General features: G+C 39.6%; 1 protein-coding gene across 2 annotated transcripts in view; it reads right to left on the bottom strand.

Annotated features, from left to right (window-relative positions):
• Positions 1-11,581, bottom strand: part of Atf2 (activating transcription factor 2) — a 78,847-nt gene extending 67,266 nt beyond the window's left edge. For both annotated transcript variants that reach the window (XM_090342600.1, XM_090342601.1), the window contains exon 1: positions 11,448-11,581. The gene's annotated coding sequence lies outside the window, so the exon portion shown is untranslated. The remainder of the gene's footprint in view (positions 1-11,447) is intronic.
• Between the last annotated feature and the right edge of the window lie 3,228 nt (positions 11,582-14,809).

Raw genomic sequence — 14,809 nt, 5'->3', positions numbered from 1 at the left:
AAGGGACATCTAATTCTACTTGTCTTTATTTTCTCTTTTCTTCTTTTAGCGCTGATCCTAGGGCTTGAATTTGAACTTCTGTGCTCAAGGTTAGTGCTATACCACTCAAGCCATAGCTCTATTTCTGGCTTTTTTGGATACTTAGAAATAGTCTTTTCTGCTCAAGCTGGGTTTGAGTCACAATCCTAAGATCTCAGCCTCCTAAGTTGCTAGGATTATAGGCATGAGCCATTGGCACATAGCTCCTACCTGACTTTCTAACATGAATGTTAGGATTAAGTACTGCTATTAATGGCATAAAACTAAAATAATGGCCTAAACTATTTAGAAGTTACTCTTATACAGGGGCAGTTCAGATAGATGATTGTTAATCATCATTAGGAATTAGTTTTTTCCTCCTAGTTTGCTGCAGTTACTCTCAACAAATAGCATTTTTTTCCATGGTTTTAAAGTAAGTCAAACTGTAGCCTACATATCTGGTGATCAGATGGCAAAAGAAGTAGACTAGCAACAGCCTCCCTTTAAGGAAACTTTTCACATTTTATTGTCTAGTACTTAGTCACATGGCCAAAATTAGCAGAGAGACTAGGAAACCCTGTTTTGCCACAAATGTAAGGCATCACTCCTTTATCCCACCATACAACCCACTGTCTGTGTATTTTTTATAATGGACCTAACTAACTCCACAGCAGGGGCAGGAGCTACTTGGAGGGTGCTACAGGTCCAAAAGGCATCTGTATGGGAACCAATCCTTTCCTGGGCCTAACTCAGAAGAGGGCAATCCTGTATGGTTAAGAAAAACTGGCTTCAGTCCTTAAATTAGGAGGCAGCAAACTCAGGTATGTATAAATGAAGGCACACAAAGGCTTTCCAAGGGATACTTGAGCATGTATGCTTTTAACTTTCCTAAAAATAATCATCTATTTTGCCAGTTCTCATTTTTATGCTCTATCTACTTTTCATTAATTCCAAATCTTATTTAAATGCATTGCTCCAGGCTTCAAAAACTTCCACAGAACAAAAGGATAATTTAGAGAGTATCTTAAATTCTCCATGGTCAAGATCCCTTTAACCTCAGGTTAATTCTCTTTGTATTTCTGTTAAAAACAAAGCCTGGTTTTTTTTTTTTTAAACAATGAGATGCATTGAAATTTTTGTTTATTTTTTATTTATTTATTTTTTGCCAGTCCTGGGCCTGAGCACTGTCCTTAGACTTTCTCAAGGCTAGAGCTCTACCACTTGAGCCTCAGCACCACTTCTGGCTTTTTTTTTTCTATGTATGTGGTACCGAGGAATCGAACCCTGGTCTTCATGCATGCTAGGCAAGCACTTTAACCACTAGGCCGAACTCCCGGCCCCTAAAGCCTGGTTTTTAACAATGTTTTATGTTCAAGATGTTCTGAATTCATATGTACTGTATAGTGTGATTATCGAACAATAACAATTATTACTTAATGATTCTTTCATTCTTGAAATACTATTAAAAAATATATTGCCCTAAGAGGGAGTTTCAGGAGACTGAAGAAATTTTGGAAAGTTAAGTTTTTGTTAGAAAGCAGTTACCAAGTTTATTTGTATATATAAGTGCGCACACACACACACACACACACACACACACACACACACACAGTATCCAGAACTAGAAAAGCTAAATATTAGACTTATTTAAACTTAGGCATCAACTAGAAACATGTAAAATGTTTATCTAAAGTTTATTTTCAGGAGAGTATAGTAGGTAGAATGGTCCTCTCAGAATGTCCGTGCTCTAATTTTTGGAACCAGTGAACAGGCAGGTGGTATTACATGTCAAAATAAACTCTTCAGGCTGGGTGTGGTGGCTCATGCCTATAATCCTAGCTATTCAGGAGGCTGAGATCTGAGGATCATGGTTCAAAGCCAGCTGGGCACTAAAGTGCATGAGATTCTTATCTCTGATTAACCACCAGAAAACCAGAAGTGGTGCTGTGGCTTAAGGGTAGGGTGGTAGCCTTGAGCTGAAGAGCTCAGGAACAATGCCGAGGTCCAGAGTTCAGTCCCACGGAAGGAAGGAAGCAGGAAGGAAGGAAGGAAGGAAGGAAGGAAGGAAGGAAGGAAGGAAGGAAGGAAGGAAGGGAGGGAGGGAGGGAGGGAGGGAGGGAGGGAGGGAGAAGCAGCTCTTCAGATATATAAAGACAGAAGGAATGGGGACTTGGCTCAAGTGGTAAAGTATCTGCCTAGAAAGTATGAGGCCTAGTGTTTAATCCCCAGAAATACCACAAATTCTAAAAAATCACAAAACTAAAAACAATGAACAGATGTACACAAGAACACAGATCATAAAACAGGGAGACTGTACTAGTTACCAGGTAGGTTTAATCTAGAACAGAGTACTTTCCCAACCAGGGCTAGAGATTCAGTCAAAAAAGAAAATCAGACAGAAACATGAGAAGGGCTTGAGCTGCCATTATTAGAGGTGGACACAGGAAAAGTATTTCAGAGAGTATTACAGCAAAAAGCAGTATTTGGGCAAATGTAACTGTAATCCCTCTATATATTACAATAAAAAATGTTTACAAAGCAGTATTTGAATGATAATGACAAAGCAAAGAGAGATGACAGTTGTACAACTCCAAAATCAACAACCTGAATGAACTTGCAAGTGGATTCTTCTCCAGAGATTCCAAAAAGTACAGTACTGCCAACACATTGATTTTGGCTTTTAAGACCCTATGCACAAAAAGAAATACTGTTACTTGTGACAACATGAATGAAACTAGGGATCATTATGTTAACTAAAATAAGCTAGGCACAAAAAGGCAAGCACTGTAATGATCATGTCATATACATGGCTAAAAAAACAACCACCACCACAAAAAACAAAAAACAAAAAACAAAAAACAAAAAACAAAACACCTGAACTCACAGAAAGTTAGAATGCATCATTAGTTACCAGAGACTAGAGAGAGTGAGGGTGAGAGGAAAAGGCTGATCAGAGGTATTAAGTTACAGTTAGACAGATGTTTGATTTTTAAGTGATACAATGTATACATCACAAGATGCAATTTTCATGTTCTCAGATAAAAGTACAAATTCCCCCAAAATAGGACCCAAGATGAACCCACCTTGCTTACAAAAAAATCAAAACAACAAAATTCTGTGATAATAAATTTATAATATTTCAAGATGCCATGAATGTGATGATCTGTGAGAAAGAAACAGAACATAATTATAGTGAGCCAATATTTTTGGGTACTAGGAAGATGGACTTTTAAACAATAATTTCAAGGGCAGCAGAACCTTACAGAGTTTTCTTTGTGTCTGAATTTCCTTTTCATATTTTAGTCAGGTACCATAAAAGACAAATAATAATCCTAGAACTCATCTTGGGAACAGTAATATGGTCCTATTGACAAATCTAAATCCAAGAACCTATAACCATGACTTTACCACTTCATAAAATATCTTTAAGTTTCTTTTTTCTTTTTTTTGGGTCAGTCTTAGAACTTGAACCCTGGGCCTGGGCGCTGTCCCTGAGTTCTTCAGCTCAAGGCTACGGCCCTACCCCTTGAGCCACAGCACCACTTCCGGTTTCCTGATGATTAATTGGAGTTAAGAATCTCCTAGTGCCTGGGCTGGCTTTGAACAGCAATCCTCAGATCTCAGACTCCTGAGTAGGCGGGATTACATGGGTGAGCCACCACTCCCGACTTGAATTTCTTATTAGGGAAATTTAAATACTATGATTTTGCTACATTTTTCCCAGTGAGGGAAGAAAAGTTCTCAAGATACTCTCTCAAATTAACTACCAAATAAGCTGGCCTGAAAGGGTGGTTCAAATGGTAGAGTGCCAGCAGTGAAGCCAAGTGAAAGTAATGAGGCTTGAGTTCAAACCCCAGTACACATGCCCCCACCCCAAAAAAGTGATAGTGTAAGTTTTACCAATAAAGTCATTTTATATTTTGTAACTATGAGACAAAACAGCTACAGGTAGAAAAGTAAAACATACTCAATGTTGCCTTTTATTCCCTCACAAAAACTTATTTTTTAATGAAGTAAAAAAAAATCATTACAATAGTTAATAGTCATTGCCTTTTCATTACAGAGGATATAAACAAGATAAATTAGGGAGTTTAATTATCATGTTAGTTTACCCTATTATACAATATAATTCTCATTACAACACGTACAATTTTCTCCTCAACGTACATAGACGTTCAAGTAAGTGAAAGAGCAAAAGTATTATTACTATAGGAAATAACCCTCAACTTACCTTCATATTTCAACCATTTAAAACTTACCTGATATTTACCTGGCACAGTGGCTCATGCCTGTAATCCTAGCTACTCAAGAGGCTGAGAACTGAGGATCAAGGTTCAAAGCTAGCCCAGGCACAAAAGGACCCAAGACTCTATCTCCAATTAACCTCTAAAAAATGGGAAGTGGGGCTTGGCTCAAGGGTAGAGTGGTAGCCTTGTGCTGAAGAGCTCAGGACATTACCCAGGCTGAGTTCAAGCCCCGTGACCCCCAAAAACAAAAACAAAAACTTACTTGACATTTGAGCACAGTGGCTCATACCTGTATGTAGTTCCTGGAGACACAGGAGATAGTGGTTCAAGCACAGCCTGGGCCAAGAAATTAGGAAGAACCTATCTTAATCCTGGTGTGGTGGTATACACCGGTTAATATAAACTATGTGGGAGGCAGAAGTAGGAGGCTTTGCTTCCACACTGGACTAGCTAAGATGGACCTGGGCAAAGATCCTATCTGAAAAATGGCTAAAGAAAAAAGGCATGTGAGTATGGTTCAAGCATCAGAATGCTTCCTACCAAATGCAAGGTACTACTGAGAACCAAACAAACAAAAACCCTTCCTGCAAACAGAAAGATAACCAGTAACTTTCAATACAATGATTGAGAATTGATCATTGTAATTAAATAATCTGCCTTCAAAAGAACCAATACTAGAGTTGGGACATTTTGATTTAATCCAAGAACTTTACAGAACCTACAGTATCATCATTTCATCACCTCAAAATATGGACATGTATATACGTATAATACTACATGAATTTGAGGGGCCGGGAGTTTGGCCTAGTGGTTAAAGTGCTTGCCTAGCATCCATGAAGACCGGGGTTCGATTCCTCGGTACCACATACATAGAAAAAAGCCGGAAGTGGTGCTGAGGCTCAAGTGGTAGAGCTCTAGCCTTGAGAAAGTCCAAGGACAGTGCTCAGGCCCTGAGCTCAAGCCCAGGACTGGCAAAAAAAAAAAAAAAAAAAAAAAAAAATACTACATGAATTTGAAATAGAAGTCTGAGAGAAAACAGGCACATACAGAAAACTATATGATGTTAAATGGACTTATGAAAATTCTAAGGAAAATATCCCACTATAAATTGTAAGTTTCTAGGGAAAACCCAACTTTATTGCAAAAGCTAACAAACGGACAGCTACTACACTGTCTTCCAGCCACATCATAAACCTGACTGAGGATATGCTGGATAATTATTTCTGAACTTTACCACTAGTAATTACTACAGCAGGAACCAAGTACTTATTACATTTCTGATACAGTTTTAAGGCTAGTAAGAGCATTATTTGAATCCTTACAAAACGGCTATGTGTTAAAATTGTTCATTCTTCTTTAAGGAAACAGAAACAGAGAAGGCATCTAATTTTCCTAAGATATAAATATAGCTCATAAATGACTCCTTGTAAGTATCCCATAACAATGATTACATATTATGTGCCAAAAGATACCAAAAGAACCCCAAAATTCTAGCCAAACTGGCTAGAATATACACTTTTTAAAATTTGAAGTTATGGAAATTTGTCATTACGAATCTTACCAAGAATTCAGCAAGAATGAAATCTATAGTTCAGAAAGTAGCTCTTAAAAAAATCTAAAAAAATTAAGTTCTAAATACTAAGTCCCAGTGACTGTAAATAGATTCCCTCCTTGAACACTTGTTTGTTAAATTTGTCATTTAAAATATGATGTAAAAATAAATTCTTTAATAAATTCTTTTTAAAAAATCTAAAAAAAAATCTAGCATAATACATGCAGTGAACAAAGTATGTAAAATGGCATAAACTAGGCTTATTACCAGTGAACTGTCAAAAGTTTCATTAAACTGTAAGAGAAACAGTCAGGGAAATGATAGAAAATACAAAATATGTAATATTTGTCTCATCACACAGACAACTGATAGTTAAATATAAAATATGGCCAACTAAAGAATTTTCTTTTTTGGAGGGGGGCGGGTCATAGGGCTTGAACTCAGCCTGGGTGCTGTCCCTGAGCTCTTCAGTTCAAGGCAACTACCCTACCCCTGGGCCTGGGCATTGTCCCTGAGCTCTTCAGCTCAAGGCTACCACCTACCCTTGATCCGAGCCCCATTTCCCGGTTTTCTAGAGGTTACTTGGAGATAAGAGTCTCAGGTCCTTTTGTGCCTGGGCTGGCTTTGAACCTTGATCCTCAGATCTCAGCCTCCTGAGTAGCTAGGATTATAGGCGTGAGCCACCATTCCCGGCCAACTAAATTTTTTTTTTTTTTTTTGCCAGTCCTGGGCTTGAGCTCAGGAAGCGAACTGGGTCTTCGTGCATGCTAGGTAAGCACTCTACCACTAGGCCAAACTCCCGGCCCCAACTAAATAATTTTAAAACTACAAGGTAATACTATTTATTCCCATAAATAATTCCCAGTCAAGTAATCACGGTTTACTAACAATAACAACCTCTAAAATAATGGCAAGGCTATTGCATTTCATACTTGTCTGACAGCAAACTTGCTCAGCTCTTTCAGGGGAGAAGCAAAAATCTGGAGTCAATAGAAACATTCACACACTTTGACATTATTATCCTACCAAATCAATTCAAACGAAAAGAAGGTATGTGCACAGAGATATTCAAATCAATGCTCAAATGGCAAAACTTAAAAACAATCATTTAAAATTAATTGTCAAATAAACATCTAACATCACAGAGGTTATATGACCTGGGAAAATGCAATTCTAGAAACATAAAACACAAATGTATCTATGATAGTAAAATTCTATTAAAAAAAACTATAGTATATATTCAAAATTAGAAAATAATGAGAGGGGGACCGGGAGTTTGGCCTAGTGGTTAAAGTGCTTGCCTAGCATGCACAAAGACCAGGGTTCAATTCCTTGGTACCACATATATAGAAAAAAGCCAGAAGTGGTGCTGAGGCTCAAGTGGTAGAGCTTTAGCCTTGAGAAAGTCCAAGGACAGAGCTCAAGCCCAGGACTGGCAAAAAAAAAAAAAAAAAAAAAAGAATGAGAGGGCCGGGAATGCATGCATGAAGCCCTGGGTTGGATTCTTCAATACTATATACACAGAAAAAACCAGAAGTAATGTTGTGGCTCAAGTGGTAAGTGCTATAGCCTTGAGAAAGCTCAAAAATAGTGCCCTGAGTTCAAGCTCCAGTACTAGGGAAAAAAAGAAAAATGAAGAAAGAATAAGAACTCTTATTTGTCAGCATGGTAAAGTTACAGTTGATCTTGAATCCTCTCAAATAAGTGTTCAATAAACAAAGTGTGCTGACCCAACAAGTAAAATTAGGAAAACAAAACAACCACTACAGAATTGGAGAACAAAGCTACAAAATTAGAATGTAAAAACATAGGCTCCATTTGGTAAACTAGATTGAGAATATATACAGTATTAAAATACACAGTACTAAAATAAGCAAGGTCCATTTGGTATTTTGTCAATTATATCCTTCTTATATAAATCTTATTATGGGCAAGCAAGTACTATATTGCAATTATTTTCTATTCCTTAGAGGGAATATGGCTGAAACATTTTTTTTTTCCCCAGTCCTGGGCTTGGGCTTAGGGCTTGAGCACTGTCCCTGGGTTTTCTCAAGGCTAGGGCTCCACCACTTGAGCCACAGCACCACTTCTGGCTTTTTGCTACGTATTACCAAGGAATCGAACCCGGGTCTTCGTGCATGCTAGGCAAGCACTCTACCACTAGGCCAAACTCCCGGCCCCCTGAAACATTCTTTAAGATACAGACATAGTGAATGCATCTAGAGTTCAAAGCATCGTATTAAAAAGTTTTTTGTGTTTTGTTTTTGTCATTCTTAGGATTTAAACTCAGGACCTAAGCACTGTCTCTGATCTCTTTCTGCTCAAGGCTAATGCGTTCCACTTCTGGTTTTCTGGCAGTTAATTGGAGATAAAAATCTCAGACTTTCTTGCCTGGGATGGGTTTGAACATTAATCCTCAGATCTCAGCCTAGTAGCTAGGATTACAGGTATGAGCTATTACAATTATTGCTAAAATATACACATATGTGTATATGATTGATTACTATCACTAATACTTCAACATTACAAATCAATATGCAGAGAGAATGAGAGGATATAGTTATCTAGCATGACTGAAGACATAGCTTCACACACACACACACACACACACACACACACACACAGAGCATACAAAGATCCCACCATATCTCAGACAAGTTTTTAGCCTTAAGAAATAAGTGTGAATTCAAAGGGGGTGGGAAGAGGGAAATGGGGACAAAAACCTAAGAGGGGGTATCAATGTGTGAGAAGTAAGGCACCTACTACCTGTAACCTCTATATTTTATTGTCATTATCCTGACAATAACAAAATTCAATTAAAAAAAAGAAAGAAGTGTGAATTCAAGATAGACACAAGAACGTCAAATTAGGCTGTAAGAATGCACAGTGAAGTAGGGAATAATAAATTCTATATGGATCTTATTTTTTTTCTTTTTCTTTTTTTTTTTTGCCACTTCTGGGGCTTGAATTCAGGTCCTGGGCTCTGTTCTTGAGCTACCTTAAGACTAGTGCTCTACCACTTGAGTCACAGCACCACTTCTGGCTTTTTCTGAGCATATGATTCTGAAGAAATCAAACCCAGAGCTTCATGAATGTTAGGCAAGCACTGTACCATTAGGCTACACTCCAAATGCCTATATGAATCATTTTTGTAAAGATAAATTGAAATAACTTAATTGGTGGAGTTTAAACAGGAAGTTCTGGTGAAATTTTGGTTTTAAACAACAGACTCAACTACTTTATCTTTCCAAATCACATTTCAATAGAATAACGGAGGAATACCAGTTCACAGACGTATTCATATTGGAAGAAAGAACTTCCAGACAAAATGAGTATAACCAGCATGTATAGTGGGACTATATACCTAATCTTACAAGTTAGTTGACTGACAAAATAAATATAAATATTTTTTTTCAGGTAGAGTTTTTTGTTTTGTTTGTTTGTTTTGGTGGGTCATGGGGTTGAACTCAGGCTAGGCACTGTTCCTGAACTCTTCAGCTCAAGGCTACCGCCCTACCCTTGAGCCAAGCCCCACTTCCCTAGAATGTTTTGGGTTTTTTTTTTTTGAGAGTTTATGCTAGTCTTTGCATAAAGATGTTTGATGGATACCTTATTGCCTTCAAAAATATTCTAATATAGCTTCCAAATCCTGAATATAAATCAAAAGTACCCCTTCAATTACTTAGGAGCTAACACAACCATTTCTATTATTTGTTTAAAATAAGAAAATATTCCAAATAGAAAAATAAATGCATGAATTTCTGGGCTATGTATTTAATGCATAACACCTAATACAAAACTGCATTCTAATAACATACTTTTAAAATACCTTTGTAGGAAATGCATTCAGATCTACAGAATATATTATGTATCTTATTAAGCACAAAGAAAAAAGTCTCTAAAGCTTCTTTCTGATCAAGTACAAAACAACCTAGTTCTCATTAATTACAGCATTACAATTTTGGTGGGGTTTTTTTAATTGTATCTTTTTTTTTTTTTTGGCACTGGAGCCGAACCCAGGAAGTTGCACTTTTTAGGCAAGCACTTTGCCACTGAGCTACAGCCCCTCCCACAATGTTACATTTTAAACAATTAAAAAAAAAAAATTTGACTGCAACAGCATCCTCAAAGCAAAATTAAAGTTTAGGAGAGCAAATGTGTGTGTCTGTGTGTGTGTCACTTGGAAATATTCTCAGGAATTATTTTACAAAAAAGGAAGGATGGACTGAAATATACTGTCTTAATTCTTTCTTGATCCACAGATTATCAATTTTTTAAAGCATGTGTTACAAGAATGTTCTTATAATTTTGAAAAAAAATGTTTATTATGGTAGATTCCTCGAAACAAATAGAAAACAAAATTGCTCTTCAGTTTGTATGTCGGGTCACATAACCCTGTGAGGCTGAGTCTTTAACAAGCTTTATAAATTATTCTCTTACCTTACAATTTTGGAACAGACCAAGGCCATCTGGTTTTAAATCATATCCTCCTAATAGCTACTGCTGACAAATGTCAGTGTTTAAGGATTTAAGTAAGACAAAAAGTGCTAAAAAAAAAAAGTGTCCTGATTTCATAACATATATGTAATGTATGTGACTGTCTCCATAATTTATGATGCTTAAGAAACGATAAATCTCACATTATAATTTAGGGTTAATCGATAGGCCTAAAGTCATCAGGAGTACTCCATTGTATTCCATCATATTCAGGTAGTTTTGCTTTGGCCTCATCAATTTTAAGCTTCCCTAATTATGGAAAGACAACTCTACACTATGGTGTGAAAATACTCGCTAGTTCTTCCCTATTCAGTTCAAGCAGTGGGCCTACACACACACACCCTCCACTTAAATGCTCAGCTCTAAGACTAGGGTACTGATTTACAAAAAAATATATATAATATATATTATATATATATATAATTGCTCTACAGAAGGTCTGCGGTCTACTTAGGGAGGTAAAATAAATGAGGAAAACACCAGAATCAATCTGCACCCACCCCTCAGCCCCGCCCCACCTGGAAAGGGGGGGGTGATGGTGTAAGGGTGGCAGAAAGGACAGGAAAGGCCGAGACCTGCAGCTTCCACCCTCTCCATACCAATCGCTTCATCAGGGTCCATCCGAGTCAGGGGCACTGGCCCTGTTTCCAGCGGTGCTTCCCCATCCTCTTGCCCGTACCACCACACACACACGGTCCTCAACTGCCTGAGCCCTGCACGGGGAAACCGGAATGGGCCCTCGAGAACGAGAAAGGGTCTGTCGGGTACCGAGCGGGTCCCCCAGGGCCCTCTAGGCGACCGGGAAGGCGATCACAAGGCGGAAGGAGGGGTCTGACAGGAGCCGTTATTCCTTTTTCTTGGTTAAGAAAGCGCGCGAGGGAGGGGCCGGAACAACGAAGCCGGTTACCTAACGGTCCCGCCGCGCCCTCCGCGCCCCGAAGCCGACGGCGGGGCTCCGCCGAGCGGGCGGCCCACCACGGCCACCCGGAGGCTGGTGGGTCTACGGTCCGAGGGCCGAGGGGATGGGCGGCGGGGGGTGGGGACTGTGGGAAGCGGCGTCGCCATGTTAGAGCCTTCGTCCTCAGTACCCCGCTAGCCGCCCCTCCAGTGGCCTTCTCCCCGTCACGACTCACCTCTCCCAGTCACAGACCCGGGATGCTGGCGGCCACCCGGGAGCCCTGCTCACAGCGGTGTTTACAAACTACCCTGGAGGAAAGGGCTGAGCCGCACTTTAAAGGCCACGGGCTCCCACAGGCTTCCGTCCTCTCTCGCGAGATCCGACTGACAACCTTTTTCCCCGCCCCACTCCCGGCATCCCTCCTTTCTCTTCGTGCTCCTCCCCTCCATGCACACGCCCCCTTCTGGCCTGCCGGCGCGGGGAGCGCCTCCGGGTCAGGTGATTCCGTCAGGCTCAAAGGGGCGGGCCCGTGGGAGGGCGGGGACCGACGGGCATTGAGGCACTGATTGGTCAAAAGAGCCTGGAGGGCGGGAAGTAGTTCTGGAGGGGGCGGCGTCCACAGCCAGGTTGCTGTGGAAAGCGGTGATTGGTAGCCAGCCGGAGGAGGGTGGAGGTGCTGCGGCGCGGGAGCAGGTGACTGTGGGGGACGCGGGAGGGGGTGGAAAGGGATGGCGGCCAGCGTTGGAGAGGGGCTGGCGGCCGTGTGGAGGGCAGGGGCGTCCTCAGAGGCCAGCCCCGGGAAAGGGCTGTCACTTCCCGGCCTTGTCTGGGGGTGCGGGTGAAGCCCCCCGTGTGGCCACCCCAAGTCTGGGGAGGTTTGAGACAGAAAGGATTTGCCGGCAACTACCCACCTACCCCTCGTCCCTCCCAGTCCACCCCTCAAAGAGGGAACGCAAAAAAAAAAAAAAGTTCTAATGCACGATGAAATAACTTTTCCTCCGACTTTACAGATGCTGTAGGGCAGTGAGTGCGTATTACATACGATCGTACCAAGAGGAAGTACAGTGTCTCCCACTATGTCACTGTAAAAACATGACAGTTTTCTGAGAAAATTATCCATGTTACAGCCAATTTTAATTTATTAGTAACTTCGTTATGAAGAAAAAGAACATTTCATAGGAATCATTTCAATCCTTTAAATCTTCCAACAACCCCATATTAAAGTTTTAGAACCAAAGAACAAGTTAGAACATGGCACAGAAATGGCACTATTCCCACAGTACTGTCCTGCTGCTTAGGAAGGTGGTTATACTGCCAGGGAAATGTCTGCTAAGCTGGGAACGTAGCTTTTAAAAAATGAGAGGCAAGAAGAAAAACGAACAGATTAATGTAGGAAAAGAGGACGTCTTTGTAGCTGTGCAACTGACACAGTGCACTCCTAAAGACATAAAGAGGAAAAGTACAGGGTTAAAATATTGCATAATTTTGTTTTACAATTCTCTGCACAACTGAATCTCAGGACTAATTTTAAGGTTAGTTATCCAATAAATAGGCATGAGTGGAAAACATGTCAGACAGGTAATTTACACTAGTCAAAAAAGATCAAGGTTTTTTTTCTATACCTCATTTATTTCCATTTGTCAAATGAAATAGTTTATGTATTGGCATAGAATATATCCTCAGTCTTTCCAAAGTGAAATTGAAATTGTTGGAAGATTGTAGGATGGCATTTGAGAGTTAATGAACCTGCCATTCAGTAATGACATCTGGCATGAAAGTTAAATTGTAATGGCACTGGACCTTTTAATAGGTTTCTGGCCAGTAAACAAATATTTTAGCCAACTCAATCTTCTTTTAAAACCAGTTTTAATTACTCGAGAAATCTGAAAGAAGCCAAATTAACACTGTTTAATTCAATTCTTGACTTAAAATGAAAGTTGCCATCCTATGATAGTAATAGCATTAATGTATAACACAAATTATATCAACATAACTTCAGCTGCTCGTATTTACTGGTGATGAAAATGATAGACAAAAATGTATGATTTATGCAACAAAAACAGGTTGAAATTATGTTTCCCTCCAATAACGGGATTAAGAAACAACTACAAGCTGAGGATCTGTGGCTCACCCCCATTGTCCTAGCTACTCAGGAGGCTGAGATGTGAGAATCACAGTTCAAAGTCAATCTGGACAGAAAAGTCCCCATGAGATCAGTAGAAACCTTGGGCACTACTAGCAGAGATTTGCAATAGAGCAAAACCTTGATACATAAGGCCATTTAGTATGAAGCTAATTGAAAGGACCTCCAGGATATTGAAACAAAAGCCATATAACGAATGATTGTTGTCCTTAATGTACTATGTTGTCTCTCATCTCCTTTGCTGTCCCTTGGTTATCTCATATTGTTTTAGTATCTCACTTTGTTATCTGATATATTGAATTTATTTGTATTTGGTTATTTGAAATTTGATAGGGAAGGGGGGAAAACCAAGACGGATGGGAGGGTGTGGGGGGAGGGTAATGGGTACCAAGACATGTGAAAGGGTATCAATGTATGTGAATTAATGCACCTTCTATCTGGCAAATATCATGTAACCCTTTTACTAATTACAATAAAAAAAAAGAAAAAAAAAACCAATTCTGGACCAAGATTCCCTAGACTGTTATCAGTGGTTGTCCCTTTCAGATGAGGCATTATAACATTCTGTCTTTCTGTCTTTCTCATTCATACATTGTTTTTCCAACTCTTGAAGCCAGCATGTATTATTCTTTGTAATAAAATAAAGGCAATAAAATACAAAAAAAAAGAAATCAATGGTTATGAACACCATTTTCAACCTAAACAGCGGCCTGTCGCTGTTAATTAAAACTTTCCTAAAACCCTGGTTTAACTGTCTATCTGTCTATCTATGTATCTATCATCTCATTTATAAATGGGAAGGGATATACTGAATTTGTGTGTAGAGAACTCTACAGCCTCTTGTGTCTGCCTTGCACAAGTAGTCTCAAGCTCAGGGAAGGAGTGTTCACATTTTTGTGCTATACTCCAGAGACAGGCCAATTCAGTTGGAATAACTAGGACTTTAATAATGCAACCAAGAAAGGAATAAAAGGGATGGTATAAAAAGGGTGCAGAAAGGAAAGAATGATCACTTTCTTGGTATCTGAGAAATAAGAACAGACTTTTTTTTTTTTTTTTTTTGCCAATCCTGGGCTTGAGCTCAGGGCCTGAGCATTGTCTTTGAACTTTCTCAAGGGTAGAGCTCTCTACCACTTGAGCCTCAGCACCACTTCTGGCTTTTTTTTTTCTATGTATGTAGTACTGAGGAATCGAACCCGGGTCTTCATGCATGTTAGGCAAGCACTCTACCACTAGGCCAAACTCCCCAATAAGAACAGACATTTCTGTTGATGTTTTGTTAGCTTGTATAGCTTGGTACATTTTCTTTTCCAACCTCTGACATTCCAAGGTTTTCCCACCTACTAATGAAATATTTTATCTTTTTTTAAAATTTTTTGGTCATGGAACTTGAACTCTGAGCCTGGGCGCTGTCCCTGAGCTCTTCAGCTCATGGGTACCACCCTACCCCTTGA

Source organism: Megascapheus bottae, chromosome 12 (assembly GCF_031878675.1).
Source record: "Megascapheus bottae isolate mThoBot1 chromosome 12, mThoBot2.hap1, whole genome shotgun sequence".
Taxonomy (NCBI): Eukaryota; Metazoa; Chordata; class Mammalia; order Rodentia; family Geomyidae; genus Megascapheus; species Megascapheus bottae.
Note: the sequence above shows the minus strand (reverse complement) of the source record. Positions and strands in the feature narration are given on the sequence as shown.